Source organism: Amphiura filiformis, chromosome 14, assembly GCF_039555335.1.
Source record: "Amphiura filiformis chromosome 14, Afil_fr2py, whole genome shotgun sequence".
Taxonomy (NCBI): domain Eukaryota; kingdom Metazoa; phylum Echinodermata; class Ophiuroidea; order Amphilepidida; family Amphiuridae; genus Amphiura; species Amphiura filiformis.
The window spans coordinates 10,071,179-10,089,321 of NC_092641.1; the positions used below are offsets into that span (position 1 = coordinate 10,071,179).

The window sequence follows — 18,143 nt, forward strand, 5'->3', positions numbered from 1 at the left end:
TCTTTTTGCTGAACCATGAAATGGTATCAACCTACATTAGTGTATCTTCCAATATCTGTGATCTTACTTACTGGCTGACTAACCTTTTGGTGTGAAATGGAATAATCTCAAAATGTATCACAAAAGGTATGACCCCCAAGTGGTGTCAAATTAAAGAGAAAAATGTAAAGAATATAATAAAAATATTTTCCCACCCGGGGGTGGCACTCAACATGAGACCCGGGTCAATATTCATATGGGTCCTTTTAGTATCTCAAAAATATGCCAAGAAGGTATGAACCCCAGAGTTGTGTCAAATGAAAGAGAACAAAGTAAAGAATATAATAAAAATAATTTTATCCACCGGGGGTAACACTCCTCATAGGACCTGGGTCTATATTCATATTTTGGGTCCTTTTCATATCTAGATATCCCAAGAATGTATAATGACCCCCGGGTGACAGTGGTATACCACAATATAATGCCAACGGACCATGGTTCAGCTGTGGTGCGGTAACCGCTCTAGTTAAACAGAAGACACACTTTATCAGCATATGAAATTGTTTATATATTTAGTAATTGAAATATAATCGTATCATCAATTGGCAAAAAACATGTACATTAGACTTGAAATCGACAATAGAACAATTGGGTCCAGTTTCAAAATCACCTATGTGAAAAATTAGATTGATAACTAAAAATATCTGCATCTTAATACCAATACTTAAAGTAGACATTCTGATGTAATATACTGCACACAAAAAGTATCAGAACACTTAAAACAATTTCATAAAGACACTGAAACTCATTGCAAAATATTGTAGTCGATAGATGGAGAATTCCGTAATTTGATACCTGTTGTGGAACTAGAACATTAAAAAAGTTGTAACACACTTCTTGAATGTTTAAACAGGTTGTTTAGGAATTTGAATGTTTAAACAGGTTGTTTAGGAATTTAACCAACTTATTTAATTACCTTCAACATCTGCTGTCCAGTTCACCCGTTAACCAGGTTCAATACTATTTAAACCAGTATACAATATAATGAGACCTCTAGCATTGTCTAGGGCTATTTCAATTCCAACCCATACACCGCCTATGGAAGACCTGAGTCACATGACCTTAATCATCCACGCAGATCCACCAAATAACTTCTACATTGAAAAGCACGTAAAAATCACCTTTTTTAAACGGCGTTTTCTACCAGGCGTGACAATATTTTTCACTGTTTAACGTCATCCATGTATTAATTAAGGACTGAAATTTTATTTAAGCTTCAATTTTGGGGAACTTTACAGGTTCAGTTTTTATTAAAAAATGTTGAAAAGCGACGCCGCTATTTCAACGCCAAAACTAGCATTAAAACTTGTTCCGTTAGCAGTAATTCGGACAGGGCCTACTTTTCTTGTGAAATCGATTTGTATAATTTCATATCTATTTTAGTCATTAATAGGTTAGCATCTTTCATTTAAATCAGAACATGCCAACCTCACGAAGAACATGGTCCCTAAGACACCACATTGTCTCATGTAGCCATATACGTTTAACCGGAACTCATCACCATTGCACCTTTCGCGCAGTGATTTAGTGTAATACGCCCTGAATTTCAAATGAGGGTTAACTGAATGTGGAAGATTAAGGCCGTGTCTTCTATAGACGAATCCAATTTCACGCATTCCTACACCTCAATGGCAGCCATAGCTGGGTCCCCCTTAGGTCTATCTCACCTAAAATGTGAAATGATGTGGCCTTGGCGGGGATATTAAACTGCAATCCATCACCCGTGTTACACGTAGACAAAAGAATGATGAAAGTACACAACACAATACAATTCAACATCGATTTTAAGCGGATTTAATCCCCCTAATTGGGCAGTAACAACACCAGTTTGGTGCAGACGGGACCCAGTAATGGCCGACTGAATTCTGACCACCACTTGGCTCGTTGGATTCGTCTATTTCAACTGCAATACCCCATTATCATACGTGCACATCCTCATCTCACTGCACCAGGCTGTGTTCGCTTCAAGTGGCAGTTAAAGATCCCAGCGAAAGTGGAAAAAATTAAAATTATAAATTTATACATTGCCTAAAAGTGAATGATAAGTCATAAAAATTGTTATTAGGTATGAAAACATTTGGTAAAAATAAGGAACACAGCAGTATTGGCAAACTTGAGGCCCCATTCAAATACATGTAGTGAATTTATATACTGTCAGTATATAAATTACAGATTCATATAAACTCCTCAACAAAAGTTTGGAAAGTTTTTTCAAGCATCTATATCTCAAATTATTTTTGACATGTTCATATCGTGTTTCATATCAATCAATAGCTACATTATTTCCCTTTAAAATGACACCATATTTCAAACAGTCTTCTCTTTCACAGCTGAGTACACGTCTTGTGAATGTAGAGCGGTCTCAAACAGAATGTGCCAAATTGACCAGTATTCTGTGTTCTAACAACACTAGTCACAAACCTCAATAGCGGATGGAAAAAAACCATACGCAGTCACAACAGCTAAGCACCTGTGGGATGGCATTCCATTCTTTAACCACTTGAGGATTCGTCGCAGGTCATTCAATATTGTTGCATTGGTTACTCTGGCACGCACAGCACGACCAAGCTGGTCTCACAAGTTTTCAATTGGGTTGAGGTCTGCACTGATGGCAGGCCATTCCATTCTCTCTACTCCCATATTTTGTAGGTAGTCGTTGACTACACTGGCTCTGTAGGGGCGAGTGTTGTCATCTTGGAGGATTGCATTAGGTTCCAGATTGTGCAGATATGGTATTGCAGCTTGCTGCACAGAATAATGGTCAATTTGGCACATTCGGTTTGAGACCCCACTACATTCACAAGACGTGTACTCAGGCGTGAAAAGAAAGGGTGATTGTTTCAAATTTGATGTCATTGTAAAGGGGAATACAGTAGCTATTCATAGATATGCAACAAGATATGAATATGTCACAAATAGTCTGAGATATATAGATGCTTGAAAATACTTTCCAAACTTTTGTTGAGGAGTTTATATGCCTTGTTTTGTGTTAAATACACGGCTTTCGGCTGAACCAGCGTGCTAATGTTAGTACATCTATGACAATGACAAAGGTACCAAAATCTGAATATTGATGATTTTTACGATCGTCCGCAAATCACTGAATGGGCCTTTAAGATTTAGGTAATGAATTTCCTATCCACGACAGGCTGACAGTGAAATCGTTCACTTGGTTTGTTGGAACTAAAACTTTCTTTTCCTTGACCTCAATCTTCAAGTAATTTTGGTTTTATATTATGTCCATAAAAGTCACATGTAAGCAGTGAGGTCATCAGGTCACTGCCACATATGCATTAATATTGTATATTTCAAATGCGTTTCTGTTAATATTTTTTTCAGAACCCTATTTCTGCATAATGGAATACGCTAGATTTGGTAATCTCAAGCGTTATCTTATAATTCTAGCAAGAAAGACTTTAGCAGTTGATTATGAAATCTTCCCGGCATCTGATGGAGACGATTTGAAAGAGATGCAATCATTCCAAACCAAGTGCATCACAGATGTAGCGGATGGGATGGCCTATCTAGCATCTGAAAAGGTACCTTTCAAGTTAAGTTTAGGCAGCGGAGGGAAAGGGGAAAGACAAAATTAATAGGTAAATTTTCACGGAAAAATTTTCTGGACACGTGACACCCATGGGCGCAGACATATTAGTATTATGGAATGTGACCCCGAGCACAGCGGTTGGTCTACCAATGTATTTGAATAGGAAGAATTCCTCATTTTATGCAAAATAAGTTACTTGAATAGTGAGGTCACCGCCAGGAGTCAGGGATCAGTCTCGAGGTTACACTCACATTGATACGCATTGGTTTAATACGTGTCCAGAACATTTTCCCGTGAAAATTTACCCATAATGTTGACAGGGAGTGAGGGAGGGATGTCATCATGGTCATTAGCTGCATCCTTTAGCTCGGATCTTAAAACCCATTCGTTAAAATCGTTTAAGAAAAAACGACACGATGATCCAAAAATGCAAATTCAAAAGTTGTAATTTGCTCCATTGCATGCCCTATTTCTTTTTACATTGTTGTACACAACACATTCTCGAACAAGAGAACTAGCACCGTTTGATTAGCACATTAATTGCCACTTTTGGTTTCGTTTTTTCCTTAGGTTTTAGAGCCCGTCTCCTTAATTCTCAACCAATTTAAAAAAAAATGAGGTCTTAAATCAGAGTTAAAGAGTTCTGTGGTATTGGCTGCTTGTATTAATTTTAAAAATAGTATATCCTACTATTTTTGTGTAGGATATACAGAGGTGAACATAACTGGTATCTTAATTATTTTGCGCACTGTATGTCTGTGTCTCAATCAAAAACAGATAATGCACAAGCGTATTACCTACCTGTAAAGTGAAGAAAACGATATTACTAAGTAGCATTATGATACTAATTCACCTACAACTTCTACTCTATTTATAGCACACCTAATGCTGAAAGCTCCAACAACAGCCATATAAAACTAAAATTTTGCAATGCATTTATTACGCATTTTACGCTTGGACAGTTTTGTTTTAACCAGGGATTAAAACAAAGGATAAGCTGTGATACATATAAACAACAACATCAACACATCGATATTTCGGTTTGGAAGAAATAAAGCCAAAATTATGGCGTAAAATGAAAAGTGGGGAACATAATAATTGAACATGAGAATGATTAATTAAAACCCGAAAATAGAACTTAAAAAGTGAATTTCGGACTTTTTGTATGCATGATATAGGTCAGACAATACAATGCATATAAGCTTACTTCACACAGTCAGCGTACTTTACCATTATAAACACCAAACAATCAACAATGTAAGTTCACCTCGACTAAAGAAAAGTGCGAAAATACACACAAAAAGGAAATAATTGAAATATACCAAACAATCATTGAAAATGCCAGTTACAATTCTTCAGTTGATCATTATGGTTATGCTTATATCTTTTTAGATCATTCACTGTGATCTTGGTTGCTACAATGTATTAATAAGCGAAAACCAAACATGTAAAATAACGGACTTCTACTATGCCAAAGACGGGAAAGAAGACCCAAAAGTGGAAGATTATCGCGTTGGTGTAAGTAATTTTATAATTTTACAAAAATTGAAACTTGGAACTGTGAAATATCAGAATTACACTAAGTAAACTTGTTGTAACCTACTCACGACAAGGAAAGTATGCAAAAGGGTCAAGGAATCTTTTTTTTTTTAGAAAATCACAAAAAAATACATTTTTTCACCTTTATTTCAAGTTATGTTTGATACAGTATAAAAAAAATGACATGTTTACTTTCTTGGGTGTTTGCCTTTCGGAAAATTTATACTCGTAGAACAGGGAGTTACGAAATTTCACTTGATTTAACTCATTTCTCAGATTTGAAAGCCCTCTTAAGGCGGCCGGCCATCTATATACCTTTGCCCAACACACCAGCATGACCAGGTACACCAAATTGTATTCTGAATACGGAGAATGTCCATCTGATACTCTAGCCTACATTTTCGCCTCCAAGCACAATTTTGCATTAGTTGCGTTTACTCACAAAATAATCACTTGAAAGCCGCCAGCCAAAATACTGATCTTTTATCATTGTTAGCGTAATAATTTATTAATTTCGCCAATTCGTCTCTCTGTTAAAAATAAATCTGTTAAAAAACAGGGCCGCTGGCAGCATAAATGCCAGCATTTTCCTGTCTATTGACAACATATCTGTTTTAAAACGGGAAATCAACAGTTAAATAACCCATTAAGGTTATTAATTATTTTAAACTGTTGTGATTTGGTATTTCACCGCATCTTACGAATGGTAGTGAGCTTTGGCAAAAACTGCATTGCTCAATTCATAGCGAGCGTGTAGAAGAATTAAAATATCACAGTTATACTTTTATAGGTGCTGCGGTTCTTGAGTTACGTTGTAAAGATGGCTGAAACAACAACACTTTTGTAAAACGTACATAACTCATTAACTACAATAAACTAAGCAAGTTTGCAAAGTATACGATTTGTAGAATGAACTTTTGCAAAACATCAAGGTGTTAATTTTCAATAATATATTGATCTAGATAATGCCAATAGATTTTTAGGTTGCTACCCATAAAGGACATAAAAAAGCAACTTGCTGGCAAAGTTTATTACAGATACGGCTTAATTTACAGACACGTATACCCTGTATTTAAAAACATATGTGATGCGATCAAGCAAAATCAGTCGGAACTCGGAAATGTTGATTTTGAGATATAGCCATACAAAGGATATATTCCCTTTTGTTTCGTTTTGTTTTGGAAACTCTTTAATTCTCGCTATTCGCAATAAGGGCGCCGCCAGTGGTTTGCGATGTAATCGTGATGTATCATGGGAAAAGGTCGACATCCAAGTCCGCGCAATACGAATACTACCATGCTATTACATAGGAACACGTGACAATATTTTTTAGTTTGTCAAAATAAAGGTGTTACACGCGAATCGATACTCAATAATACTTAATAATGTGATTTGAAATGTGCACAATTAATTTTTTCTCTATCGATTTGCGTGTAATACCGTTATATTGACAAACTAAAAAATATTGTCACGTGTTCCTATGTAATAGCATGGTAATATTCGTATTGCGCGGACTTGATGTCGACCTTTCCCATGATACATCACGATTTTCCCATGATACATCACGATTACATCGCAAACCGCTGGCGGCGCCCTTATTGCGAATAGCGAGAATTGCTCATGTCTTTGGAACTGGTTATTCGATTCAATTTCAATGGGGTTTTCTGCAAAATCTAGATTTATTAATGCTTTTTACTATCCTATAAGAAACTGAAAATTTAATATTTCCGAATTCCGACTGATTTTGCTTGATCGCATCACATATTAATATATTATGGAGGACAACATTTTGTCTAAATGAGGATGATTCTGTCACGTCGTTTATTCGCGAAAACTTCCGGAAGTGGTATAGTCATCACACAGTGCTTTTTCAGTTATGACCTTGGTATACGGGATGTCATTCATCATTTCAGGAAATATATTAAGTGCGGTAAAATTAATTAATTATAATCAGCATCAGGGCCCGGTTCAGAAACTAGGTCGTAAACTTTATAGTCAGTTGCTCAACGAAATGTCGTATGTCCTACGAAATTGACATACCATCAGCCGATATACGTTCATAAGATTAATAGTCTATTCGTGAACGATGTGCTTAAAACTCATATTTAACCGGAATAGAGGGTATGTAATACAATGTCACTCATGACAGAGTCATCCTTATTTAAATACATGTAAATTATGTCCTCCATCGAACCCATGCTTTTTCTCAAATGTAGATTGACTTGTTCGACTTATCTGCTCGTGAATAGTGCACTGCGAAATTTAAACATCACTTTTGTATACTTAGATCAGTTAACTTCAAACCAAGTGATTATCTTCTTCACACTTTAGTATAACAAACTGAAATGAAAACCGAATCTCCTTGCTACAAATTTTAAGTTTGTAACAAATGTTAGAAATAAAGATATCAGTAGTATGTCAGTCAAGAGCATAGGCAGGATAATAGACAACCACGTGACCAAAACCAAAACCAAAACTAACTAAAACTCAATATTTGTATCAGTCTGGGATACTGGATCTAAGCCGCCCGTCTAATGCAATCAGGCGGCGGATGACATGATCGAGCCGGCAACTTGTGAAACCGCCCGGCCGTATGGCATTTTCCAATATACTCTGTTAGTTTTGTGGGGTTCATTATCGAACCCCTACGGTTTTAGCTTGTATTTATATTATTTATCAACACATGCCTATTTGTTTGTGATATTTCAAGCGTTTTAAACTTTCAAAATAATCCCATTCAATTACACGGTTGACAATGAAAATTTACTGAATTTAGAGAATGCAATGCGGCCACCACCTGAATGCAATCGCGTTTGTGTCTTAACGGAAACCTCACCTAAATAAGGTCCTGCTGTAAAATATCCGTGAAATTCCAATTAAAAAAACTTTTATAACAGGCTGTTTTGTTTTGTTTTCGTTTTATTTAGGAAAGTCCAGAAATACGATGCAAAGCAATAGAGTCCATGACTGATGGTGTATACACCACAAAAACCGATGTGTGGTCATTTGGAATACTGATATGGGAGATTATGTCGCTAGGTGAGTCCAAGAGTACAAGGTGAACGAACGAACCTGAAAGCTAAGTAAGCGCAGCAACCAATCGCTTTTAAGATGCCATTTCGTGATTTTTAGCATACTTTTAAGGGTATTTGCGAGATACGCAGAACACGACAATGCCCCATAGGCCACTGTGTTGTAATTTGATGCTGTCAAGTATCAACAGCCATAGAATATGAATTGGTTTATGTCAAAATTCAAAACGCCCAAATCTACAAGACACCAACAGCATGTATGTAGTAGTATGTAGGCTTTAGATTACGAAATAGTCCTTTAAAATAAGAACACGAAATTGCTCTAGTTTACCCACCGCGTTCATGTATGTTCACATAGCTGGTAAAGGATTAAATCAAAACTCGACCACCGGTTGACCGGCCATTACCGGCGGTTGAACCGCGTTCCATTGTTTAGAACAATAGAAGCCGGCTCCAACCTGGCGGAACCGCCCAGAACCGGCGGTCGACCGTTGGTCGAGTTTTGATTTCATCCCTAACCATATAACAACTTCTTTGGGTTTTTTTAACTGCTAGCTTGATAGTTCGAATTGCAATTCTGCAAAGATTTGTTTTCCCGTCCTCATATCTCATCAGGCCTAACAAAATTGTTTGATTGGCGTAACATATTAGGGTAGGTAGGTTGGGATTTTTTTGATTTTTTTTACTTTTAAAGCTGTAAATTGCGTAATTTTTGCATTATTTTGATAAAGGTCTTGGAATTGTGTTTCTTCGTTTTTTAACATTTAGTTGTTGTTTTTAATTTTGAAATTTTGTTTGCCAAAACATGTCATAGTCGGGCATATTTTAGGGTAGGTCGGGTTACGTCAATCAAACAATAATTTTGTAGGCCTCATCTTAACATTCCAACTCTGACGCCCAGTAAGTAATTTTAATGTTTCTGGAAAAAAATAACACACATGCTTTATTAAAATAATAGTTTGTAATGGAAGTACCTGGTAATAATTGACAAAGACAGCTATTATCTAGACGGATATTTATGATGTTTACGTCAAACCACTCTCAAACACTTTATGATTTTCCAGAAAAAAAATCTTAAAATAATACCCGTGATTAAGTTTACCAGAACGAAATTGCAACAGTGGCCTATGGATCAGTTTAATACACATAATAGAGACATTGCGATTTCCAAACGTAGCATCGAACGTACGTGGAATCTATTCAAAATCCCGTCACAGGAGAGTGGTTTTGAATAGATTCCACGTACGTTCGATGCTACGTTTGGAAATCGCAATGTCTCTAATCATGCATAACTCGCAAACGCAAAATCGGAATCAACTGACATTTTGGGCATATCGTGGATATCTACTGAAAAATGTCATAAAAAGAGGATGCCAGGATAACGAAATCCTCCTTTAATTGGTTTATAATTGATAGAACTGTTTTCATGGTCAGATGACCAAAAGTGAGAAACGATTATAATATTATTGGGGCAATCTTTGCCTGTGCTTCATTTGCAGGTGCCAGACCATATAATGAGGTCAAAGATAAAGACATTGTTACCAGTGTGTCTGCAGGACTCAGACCGGCTAAGCCGCTGAAGTGCAGTGAAAGAATGTAAGTTTCATCAGAGGGAGTCGGATTCGATATCTTCATTTTCGACGTTACCATTGTATTCACACGTAATCATAAAATTTCCACAAACAATTTTAAATGTGTTATGTGGTATCGAAGCAAAATTGTGTTATCCTAAAACCGTTGGGGCACGACCCACTGTAAGTATGTTGTTTTTCGATAATATTATGAATTGCCAACCGTCTATTTTGAACCCCGAGTTGCCAGCCTTGTAGTTTCGGCAGCTTCGTACGTCACGTGTCACGTGTCCTATACCGCCTGTTTTCAAAACAGTTTTGCATTCGTCTGTTCGACACGCAGTCAACAACAGAGCCTGGGTTACAATTTGACTTTTAATTTGCTGTAGAATTAGTGATGTAACAGGATTATTTATCATAGTGAAGGCTCCAAACAATTTTTGAATGCATTGCCCTCTACTAGACGTACGATGTACCACTGCATCGCACCATATATTATTAAACCAGATATCGTAGACAGTACAAACTATTCTTTGTTCTGAAACCTTAAAGCTAGACCAACAAGTTGCCATAATCTTTACGAAACAAGCAAATCAACCTTAGACATGTTGTGCCCCTACACTTCTAATATAATGGTCGTACACGCAAAAATTTACATTTCTGGGAACCATGAGACCAGACAAACAATTTGAAATATCAAAGTGCTATTGGAATAAAATTAATCTGTGCACCTTGTACGACCCGGATGGCCGGGGGAGGCTTTGTGAGTGTCACTCTCTCAAACTACTGTTTGGTAGTTGACAATAGATTGGTTTTCAGTGCACTCGATTTATCAAAATAAGCTGGTTACCCGCTTATACACAAACTTGTCGCATGGAACGTGATTTTTCAAAAATAGAACCTCATTGCTGTATTTCCGATGTTGTCCAGTCTTTTGACACCCAAAATCTTTCTTAGGCACATCATCTCAAAGACGAGAAGTCAGTCCTCATAAAAACATAATAATAATTAAAAGAAAGAAACACGAAACTATTTATAATAATTATACTAGACTTATATACCCTTAAATAGAAAATTACATTGAAAGTCCGTTGAGAAAAGTCAGTAGTCACGGTCGCCGAAACGAGTTTGATCAGTAATTATGAAATACCCGATCAATCAAAATAAGGACAATTTCTGAGAAGTTTTACATCATGATGAAGACCTTGTAATCATGCGCCAATATTGCAACATTGAAACAAACAACTATATAAACATTATGCAATCCAACCCAACCCCATCCCCCCAGTAGGCAATGAGGATAAAGTGCCTTGCCCAAGGACACAACACGTTGGCACGAGCGGGGCTCGAACTCGCAACCTATGGATTATGAGTCGGGCGTCTTATCCACTCGGCCACACGTGCTCCCTTAGTCAAGTAAAAATGGGATATTTAAACAATAAATAATAAAGAAGGATTTTAACGTTAAATCAGCTTAAAAAGTCAAAAACAACTTTCTTTAGCACAAGTATCGTGGCGCCAAATAGAAAAGTAGAAGGGGTGGCGCTGTTATATTCGTGCACACAGTCAGGCGGTACATCACTTTCGTTATAAGACGTACGAGGCTGACAAAATTACATGGTTGAAAGCCCGTTCAAACAGATGGTTATCAATTAAAAATTGAAAAAAAAAAAAAAAAAAAATACTTACGGTGGCGCTCGTTGTCGAGCTCCAACAACGGATTTAGAATAACATAATTTTGTTTTGACAACTCTCAACACATTTATAATTGTCTGTGAAGATTTCATGATTATGTGTTAATTCAATGGCGACGTCAAAAATGGCGATATCGCATCCTCCGATAAAGTGTTCAAATGTGGTCTCAGAAATAATAAAATGTCAACCACGAAGAACTCATGAAAATCATTCAGAATTGTAGTTTCAGAACACGGAACAGTGCGTTGAATGTTTTGTCTTTCGAGCAATATAACTTATACATATTGGGGGTAACGTATCTGTCGTAACGTATATGTTCACCCTTTTCCCGCCTTTTATGAATCGTTCAAGAATACAAACTTATCGACTCTATACCCATACGTAATCAGTCATCACCCAACTTACTTAAGTCTGGTATGATATCCATAGATATGCATAATCAGCTTTATTGTTTTATACAAGTTATATTAATGAAAACCATTTTTAACGGACCAAACAATTGCGGAAATGACATTTTGAATACTTCAGCGGAAAATGTGTGGAGAGGACAGCCTTGCACATTGTCAATCGACGTAATTAAACCATCACCATGCATAATGACGACCGACTCGTTCACTTTATCAACGATCCACATCAGTTGGCTATGTATGAGCCGTTAGTCATGCAAACAATCCTCGTAAACAATCCTTAGATTATGGTTCTCTTTCGAACCCAACGGATTTAGAATGAAAAAAAAAACAAACACATTATTTCATAAGAAACTACAAATGTGACTGTCCACAACAAACCGCTCTTTAATCGGCAAATTGTATTCTGAGCTACAGTGCAAAATGTGCATAAATGTTGCATTCATATGTACCTCAAGTTGATGCGACATGTTTCTCATTTTGCTAGTGAGGGTCAATTACTTTTTAAACCATTAATTCTATTGTTGAAGACTTTGTTTGCTTTGGCTAAATCCTGTTCAAGTGGTGGGTTAACCAACAATCAACAATGAGAGGACATTCCTGAACCTCGTTGACTTGGGGATGATTTGGAGTGACCGCCAATTATGACCATTTGATAATGTGGAAAAAGATAAATAATGTAGCACCGAAAAAGTGTACCCTTTTACTGAAGGAGTTAAGTTTAACAAATCATAACTCCGCTTCATATATCATTGTAAAGCTTATGATATATATTTTCTAAACACGAAAGAAAACAAAATTGACCAGGGACCGACTTTACGAGCGTTTATTAGTCTAAATTTTGTAAACAATACATGTGCTAAATAAACCAAAGGCGACGTCAAAAATTGCCGCTCTTCGGCTGGTTCTGAAATTTATAAGAAAATGAAAATACAAACTGAAACAAAGAATATAATTCTTTTAATTTCAATTATTTTTTCTAGTTACAAGATCATGAAATCATGTTGGGAAGACGATCCAGAGGAACGGCCATCTTTTGAGGAGCTAGGTGACCAGGTCCACAAACTACCAACGGTAGCTAGCATATTTCTATTATTAATATTGTATTATTAAATGGTGTATCTCAAAATAAAATAGGAAAAGATATCTTGAAAATATATTTTTAAGTGTGAATTAGCATTATCATGATTATGTCGGCTAAGCCAGGATTTCCTGTGCAATTAAGAGCGTTGTAAGTTATAAGTTATTACAAATCAGGTTAACAAAGGTTAACAATTTATTTTTCATTAGATTGTAATATTTTTTTGAGATACACTTTGCACGTATAGTCTTTTCTATTTACACTACTTTTAAATTGCTGAGTTTGAGTCTATGTATATTTTATTTATGGGCAGGTATATCCCAGGACAAAAACTACTGCAATTTCGTACAAAAACCACCTACTTGTCACCTCACTTTTCCCCTTAAATCCAGGATGGCGCTCCAAATCCCAAATGTCCACTAAAATCCCTAAAAAAGATAATTTTTACAGGCTTAGAATGTTATGAAACTATCTCATTTTACCTTCAACTTATAAACAGATATCAGTTAACATCATATGCGCACAACCAAAATAGGTAATTACCAATTAATAGATGGACTCACCATTGGCCCGAAATGACCCAACCCAATAATGATCATAATGACTACCTTTGAAAAAGTGAAGAAATGACAAAATTAGTCCACGTGTCATCATGATCATAGTATACAAGTACTAAAACTTCAAACGTGCTTGTATGTTCATTAAGCCATGATAATCGAAATAAATCCAGAGGCCACAACAAAAGTTCACTTGAGTCCAAGATGGCCCCCAAAATCGCAATGTGTATACCCAACCTCTTGGACGTTGTTCTACCATTGGTCATGTGTGTCTTGTGTACCTGTTATGTCCCCTAGGTGAGGTCATAAAAACAAATCAAATTTTTGTATTTCATGTACCAGTCCGTTAAACTTTGTGAAATTTATGAGATTTCTATACCCGGACCAAATAGAGGGGTCTGACATTATGCAGGGGATTAAACATTTTTGGTTTTCTTACTGAATCGTATACTGGGAGGTAGTTAATACATTTTGAGCATTAAAAGACCCTTAAATGGCATGGAAACATTATCAATGGTCCTTAAAAATGGAAAATATTTTGTTCAACAGCACGAGGGTGTGACATTGACCCCTTTTGAAATGAAACAAAATGTAATATCCAATTTTGGCTGCACATTTATGACTAACTGGTTATTAGCCCTATGTAATAGATCTTAGCTGATTTAGTTGCTCAGACTGTTTTAACTTTGCATGGCCAGTGGCGGCACCAGGATTTTTTCTGGTGGGGGGGGGGGGTGGAGGTGAATTTCAAGGGGGGAATCAACAAATTGACGCAAAAGGAGAAATGTTGGGGTTTTGCCTACCGTTTTGCCTCAAAAATGGGGGGAGAGATGGCGCCATCTTGGACTCGACATGCTCACGTACACTTTTGTTGTGGCCTCTGGATTTATTTGATCACAATGGTTCCATGAATATACAAGCGCCTTTGAAGTTCTAGTATACTATGGCACATGGATTCATCGTGTCAATTTATTTATTTGCAAATTTAGTCAAAATGAGTTGGGTCATTTTGGGTCACATGGTGAGGCCATTTAGTGAATTACCTATTTTTTGTTGTGTGCATATGCTAACCGATATATGTATAGAAGGTAAAATGAAATAGTTCCATAACATTCTAAGAATGTAAAAATGAGCTTTTAGGGATTTTAGTGCAATTTTGGGATTTTGACCACTATCTTGGATTTGAGGAAAAAATGAGGTGTCCCCTGTACTTCTTTTATATACTCCTTCCATCCAAAGTAACGTGCATGCTAAGTATGGTTATGGTAGGAAAAAGCAGTAGTTTTTTCTTGGGATATACCTGCATATTATTAGATCAAAACCCACTTTATAATGTGCTGCATCACAGCGCACAGCAAAGCGCGATGCAGTATATTAGCGTCGTTACGCATTCTACGCAAAGCATTACGCTTGGTTACGCGTTCTGCAATACTCGCTATCACTTACGCTTTGGCTACGCGTAGGTGCTCCACCTTGAGGTAAACAACTTGAAATATTTGGGCAAAAAATTTGATATTTTCTCTTTAAATATCACTATTTTGTGGCAATATAATAGAAATAAAGGGTGCAGCATTATCATTTACACGCAAATAATGTGTCCTCGGCAGTAAAAACGTTCAAATAATGGGTTCGGCTGCGCCTCACCCATTATTTACGTTTTTACTGCCTCGGACACATTATTTTCGTGTAAAGGATAATGCATTATCCTTTATTTCTTAATTACATTACCTTACCTTACATTACATTACATTACATTACATTACATTACATTACATTACATTACATTACATTACATTACATTACATTACATTAACTAAGCCTCAGTGGCAGTTGAGATTGGATTAAGCACTTCCTTTCTCTTGACCTAAAGGCTGACTGTAAAATTGTTCACTTGATTGTTGGGAGTGGCCTTCTTTTCCTTGTTCTTTGTCTTCAAATCTGTTTCTCACTTCTCTTTCCATACAGGCCAGCATGCTTATAGCTTTTTAGCCTGGCTTGAGCATTTTTGTTTGAGCCTGGTCCCATCAGGACCAAAGCGTGTCTCCACACGGAGCGACCATTTAAACAAACAAACAAACAAATATTAGATTACATAACTAACACCCAGAACGCTACTGACCAATCTCTATTGTCATGTTTTGTAAGTCGATCGATATATGGTGAAATCAACTCAATTCTGATATACACCTTTTTTGCTTTGAAATTAATTTTCTGTGTCAAATATAAAACAATAAATGTAATTTTTTTCAGTAATGTCAGATAAAATCATAGTGCTTGGATATACTAGTCCTGGTGTTAAAATTAGGCACGAAATATCCTCGGAATATCCCTCGGCTATTCTTCGGTTCGAAAGGCAAAATGTTTCTATTTCTATGCAATTTTAAATTACAATGCATGCATAATCAAATGCGTATCCATTATATTGAGCACCATTAAATATTGCTGATTTTCGTTGGATCTTTCTAAATAACAAAAGGCTTTTTTCATCCTTAGAATACAATGGTAATTAAAGTGTTTGTCACGCTATATATAGGAAAAACCCAGGCAAGAAATCGCAAATGCATTAATTTAATGGGTTTGACTCTTACGTATAGGGTATTAAAATCTGCAAATTAAAGGATGGTGTTGATATATCGTTCATCATTATGCATTCATGCCTGAATATATTTTCAAAAGAAATTATGCTTAAAACTGATTTTTGTTTTGAAGTTTTGAGAACTATAATATCTCCAAAATAAATTCAGTACTAAAACTGTATTGTATTGTATTGTATTGTATTGTATGTTTTATTATTTTGTAGCACAAACGGAAGAAGAAGAAGAGAGTCGAAAGAACATGAGCTTCGCAACAAAGACTGATTCGGGCATTATTGGTGACTTCAAGAGTTTCGCGACAAAGACGTATGCGGGCATTGGTGACTTCAAGAGCATCGCGACAAATACTTATGCGGGCATTATTGGTGACTTCAAATTATCAATTCAAGTTGCAGCACCATTAATTTCCATTTCCATTGAATTTTCAAAAATGACACTAACAATTATTTTGTCACTGGCATTTCAAAATTTTAAGCCAAACTAATTAGGTAAAATGACTATCTTAGCCGCTTAACTGTGGTGTTCTGTGTGTATTTAACGTCATAATTATGACTTTAATTCAAACTTGCACTGTTGTACTAAAAACAAAATGGATTTGGATGAATCCAATTAGGTGAAGGTTGGATCATGTGTAAACATTACAAATATGCCAAAAAAAAAATCAGATTTGAAAAAAAAAAATTGAAAAGATCGTACATTGTGATTTTAAGTTATGAAAGCATTTCGGAGCATATCAAAGGTAAACGAGCGAAAGATAAAAATATGGAGGGGTGGGAGTGAAAGATGAGGTTTAATTTACCTGAAACTTAAGATACCAGTGAAATTTGATGCCTCCGTTTGCACCAACAAGTCAATAATGAAGACATCTGCATGAAAGCATTTAAAAACAAACATATGCAGAACTACACCTCCCCCGTTAATGAAAGACCATTAGGCCTACTCCAAAATCTTATGCCAAATTTGGGATATACATTCGAAGCAGAATTTATTTCTGCGCATTATGACACATCAGTTGCTACAGTGGCACCTATTGGCCTGTACTCAATGTCCATAAAATGTTTGGTTTTCGGCTCTCATTTGAATATTCCTTTTGTTTCAAGAATTTGGAGAGGTCAAAGCATATGATAATCAATAAAAATTGTCATTATTCACACCAGTGGTCATTGTTTTTAAGGTTTAAAGTTTTTGTATCAAAAACTTGACATGTGTAAAGGGATGACTACCAATTTATTCGCATGGGAGCAATCAATTTTGGCAGACCAGTTTGTGAATTCACTCCACGTGTACTCATAACAAAGCACAGTCTCCTCACATATTACTTCCTTAATCTTCTCTTTGTTGTAATCCTTTTTAAAAGCATTTTATTTCGCCTCGAGCAACCTATTTCAGAAAACAATAAACATAATACACACCGCAAAAAAATGTTACCAGTTATTTTCACCCCTGTATATCCAAAAAGACAACTGTCAAAATTAATACCTCATTCGGTGATTTGGTTTATCCCGACGATCGTGAAAATCATCAAAATTCAGATTTTGGTACCTTTGTCATTGTCATAGATATGTGCTAACATAGCCTGCGAAGCCGTGTATTTAAGACAAAAAAAGGCATTTTACATGAATCTGTATAATAGTATTAGCTACATGTATTTGAATGAGGCTTTATGTTCATCAATGCTGCTGTTTTTCTTCGTTTTTCATTTAAAAAATATCAAATGACAATACTTGAATGACTTATCCTTCACTTTAAGCAATTTTTTTTTCACTTGCGCTGAGATATCACTGAATGGGACTTTAATTATTCTAATCAATGGAAAGCACGAAACTAGTTCTCTTGTTCAAGAACGCTTAGTGTACATATTAATAGAGCATGCAATGGAAGAAACTGCAACTCTTGATTTTGCTGTCTGCCTTTGTTTAGGATATACAGGGGTAAAAATATCTGGTACTTTAATTGTTTTGCGGTCTGTATATTATTTTTAACATAGAACAATATCTAGAAAGCAAAATCATATTTCTACGCTACTCAAATTTGGCACACTCACCGGAGCGCTTTCACCGGGTCAACCGGCGTCTTCAGCG

At 36.1% G+C, this 18,143-nt stretch overlaps 1 long non-coding RNA gene across 1 annotated transcript; it reads left to right on the forward strand.

Moving 5' to 3' along the window:
• The first annotated feature begins 9,654 nt into the window (after positions 1-9,654).
• On the forward strand, positions 9,655-16,494 carry LOC140168916 (uncharacterized). The gene is made up of 3 exons (XR_011861285.1): positions 9,655-9,753; positions 12,814-12,904; positions 16,269-16,494. It is a non-coding gene; the product is annotated as an uncharacterized lncRNA (long non-coding RNA).
• Positions 16,495-18,143: the final 1,649 nt, after the last annotated feature.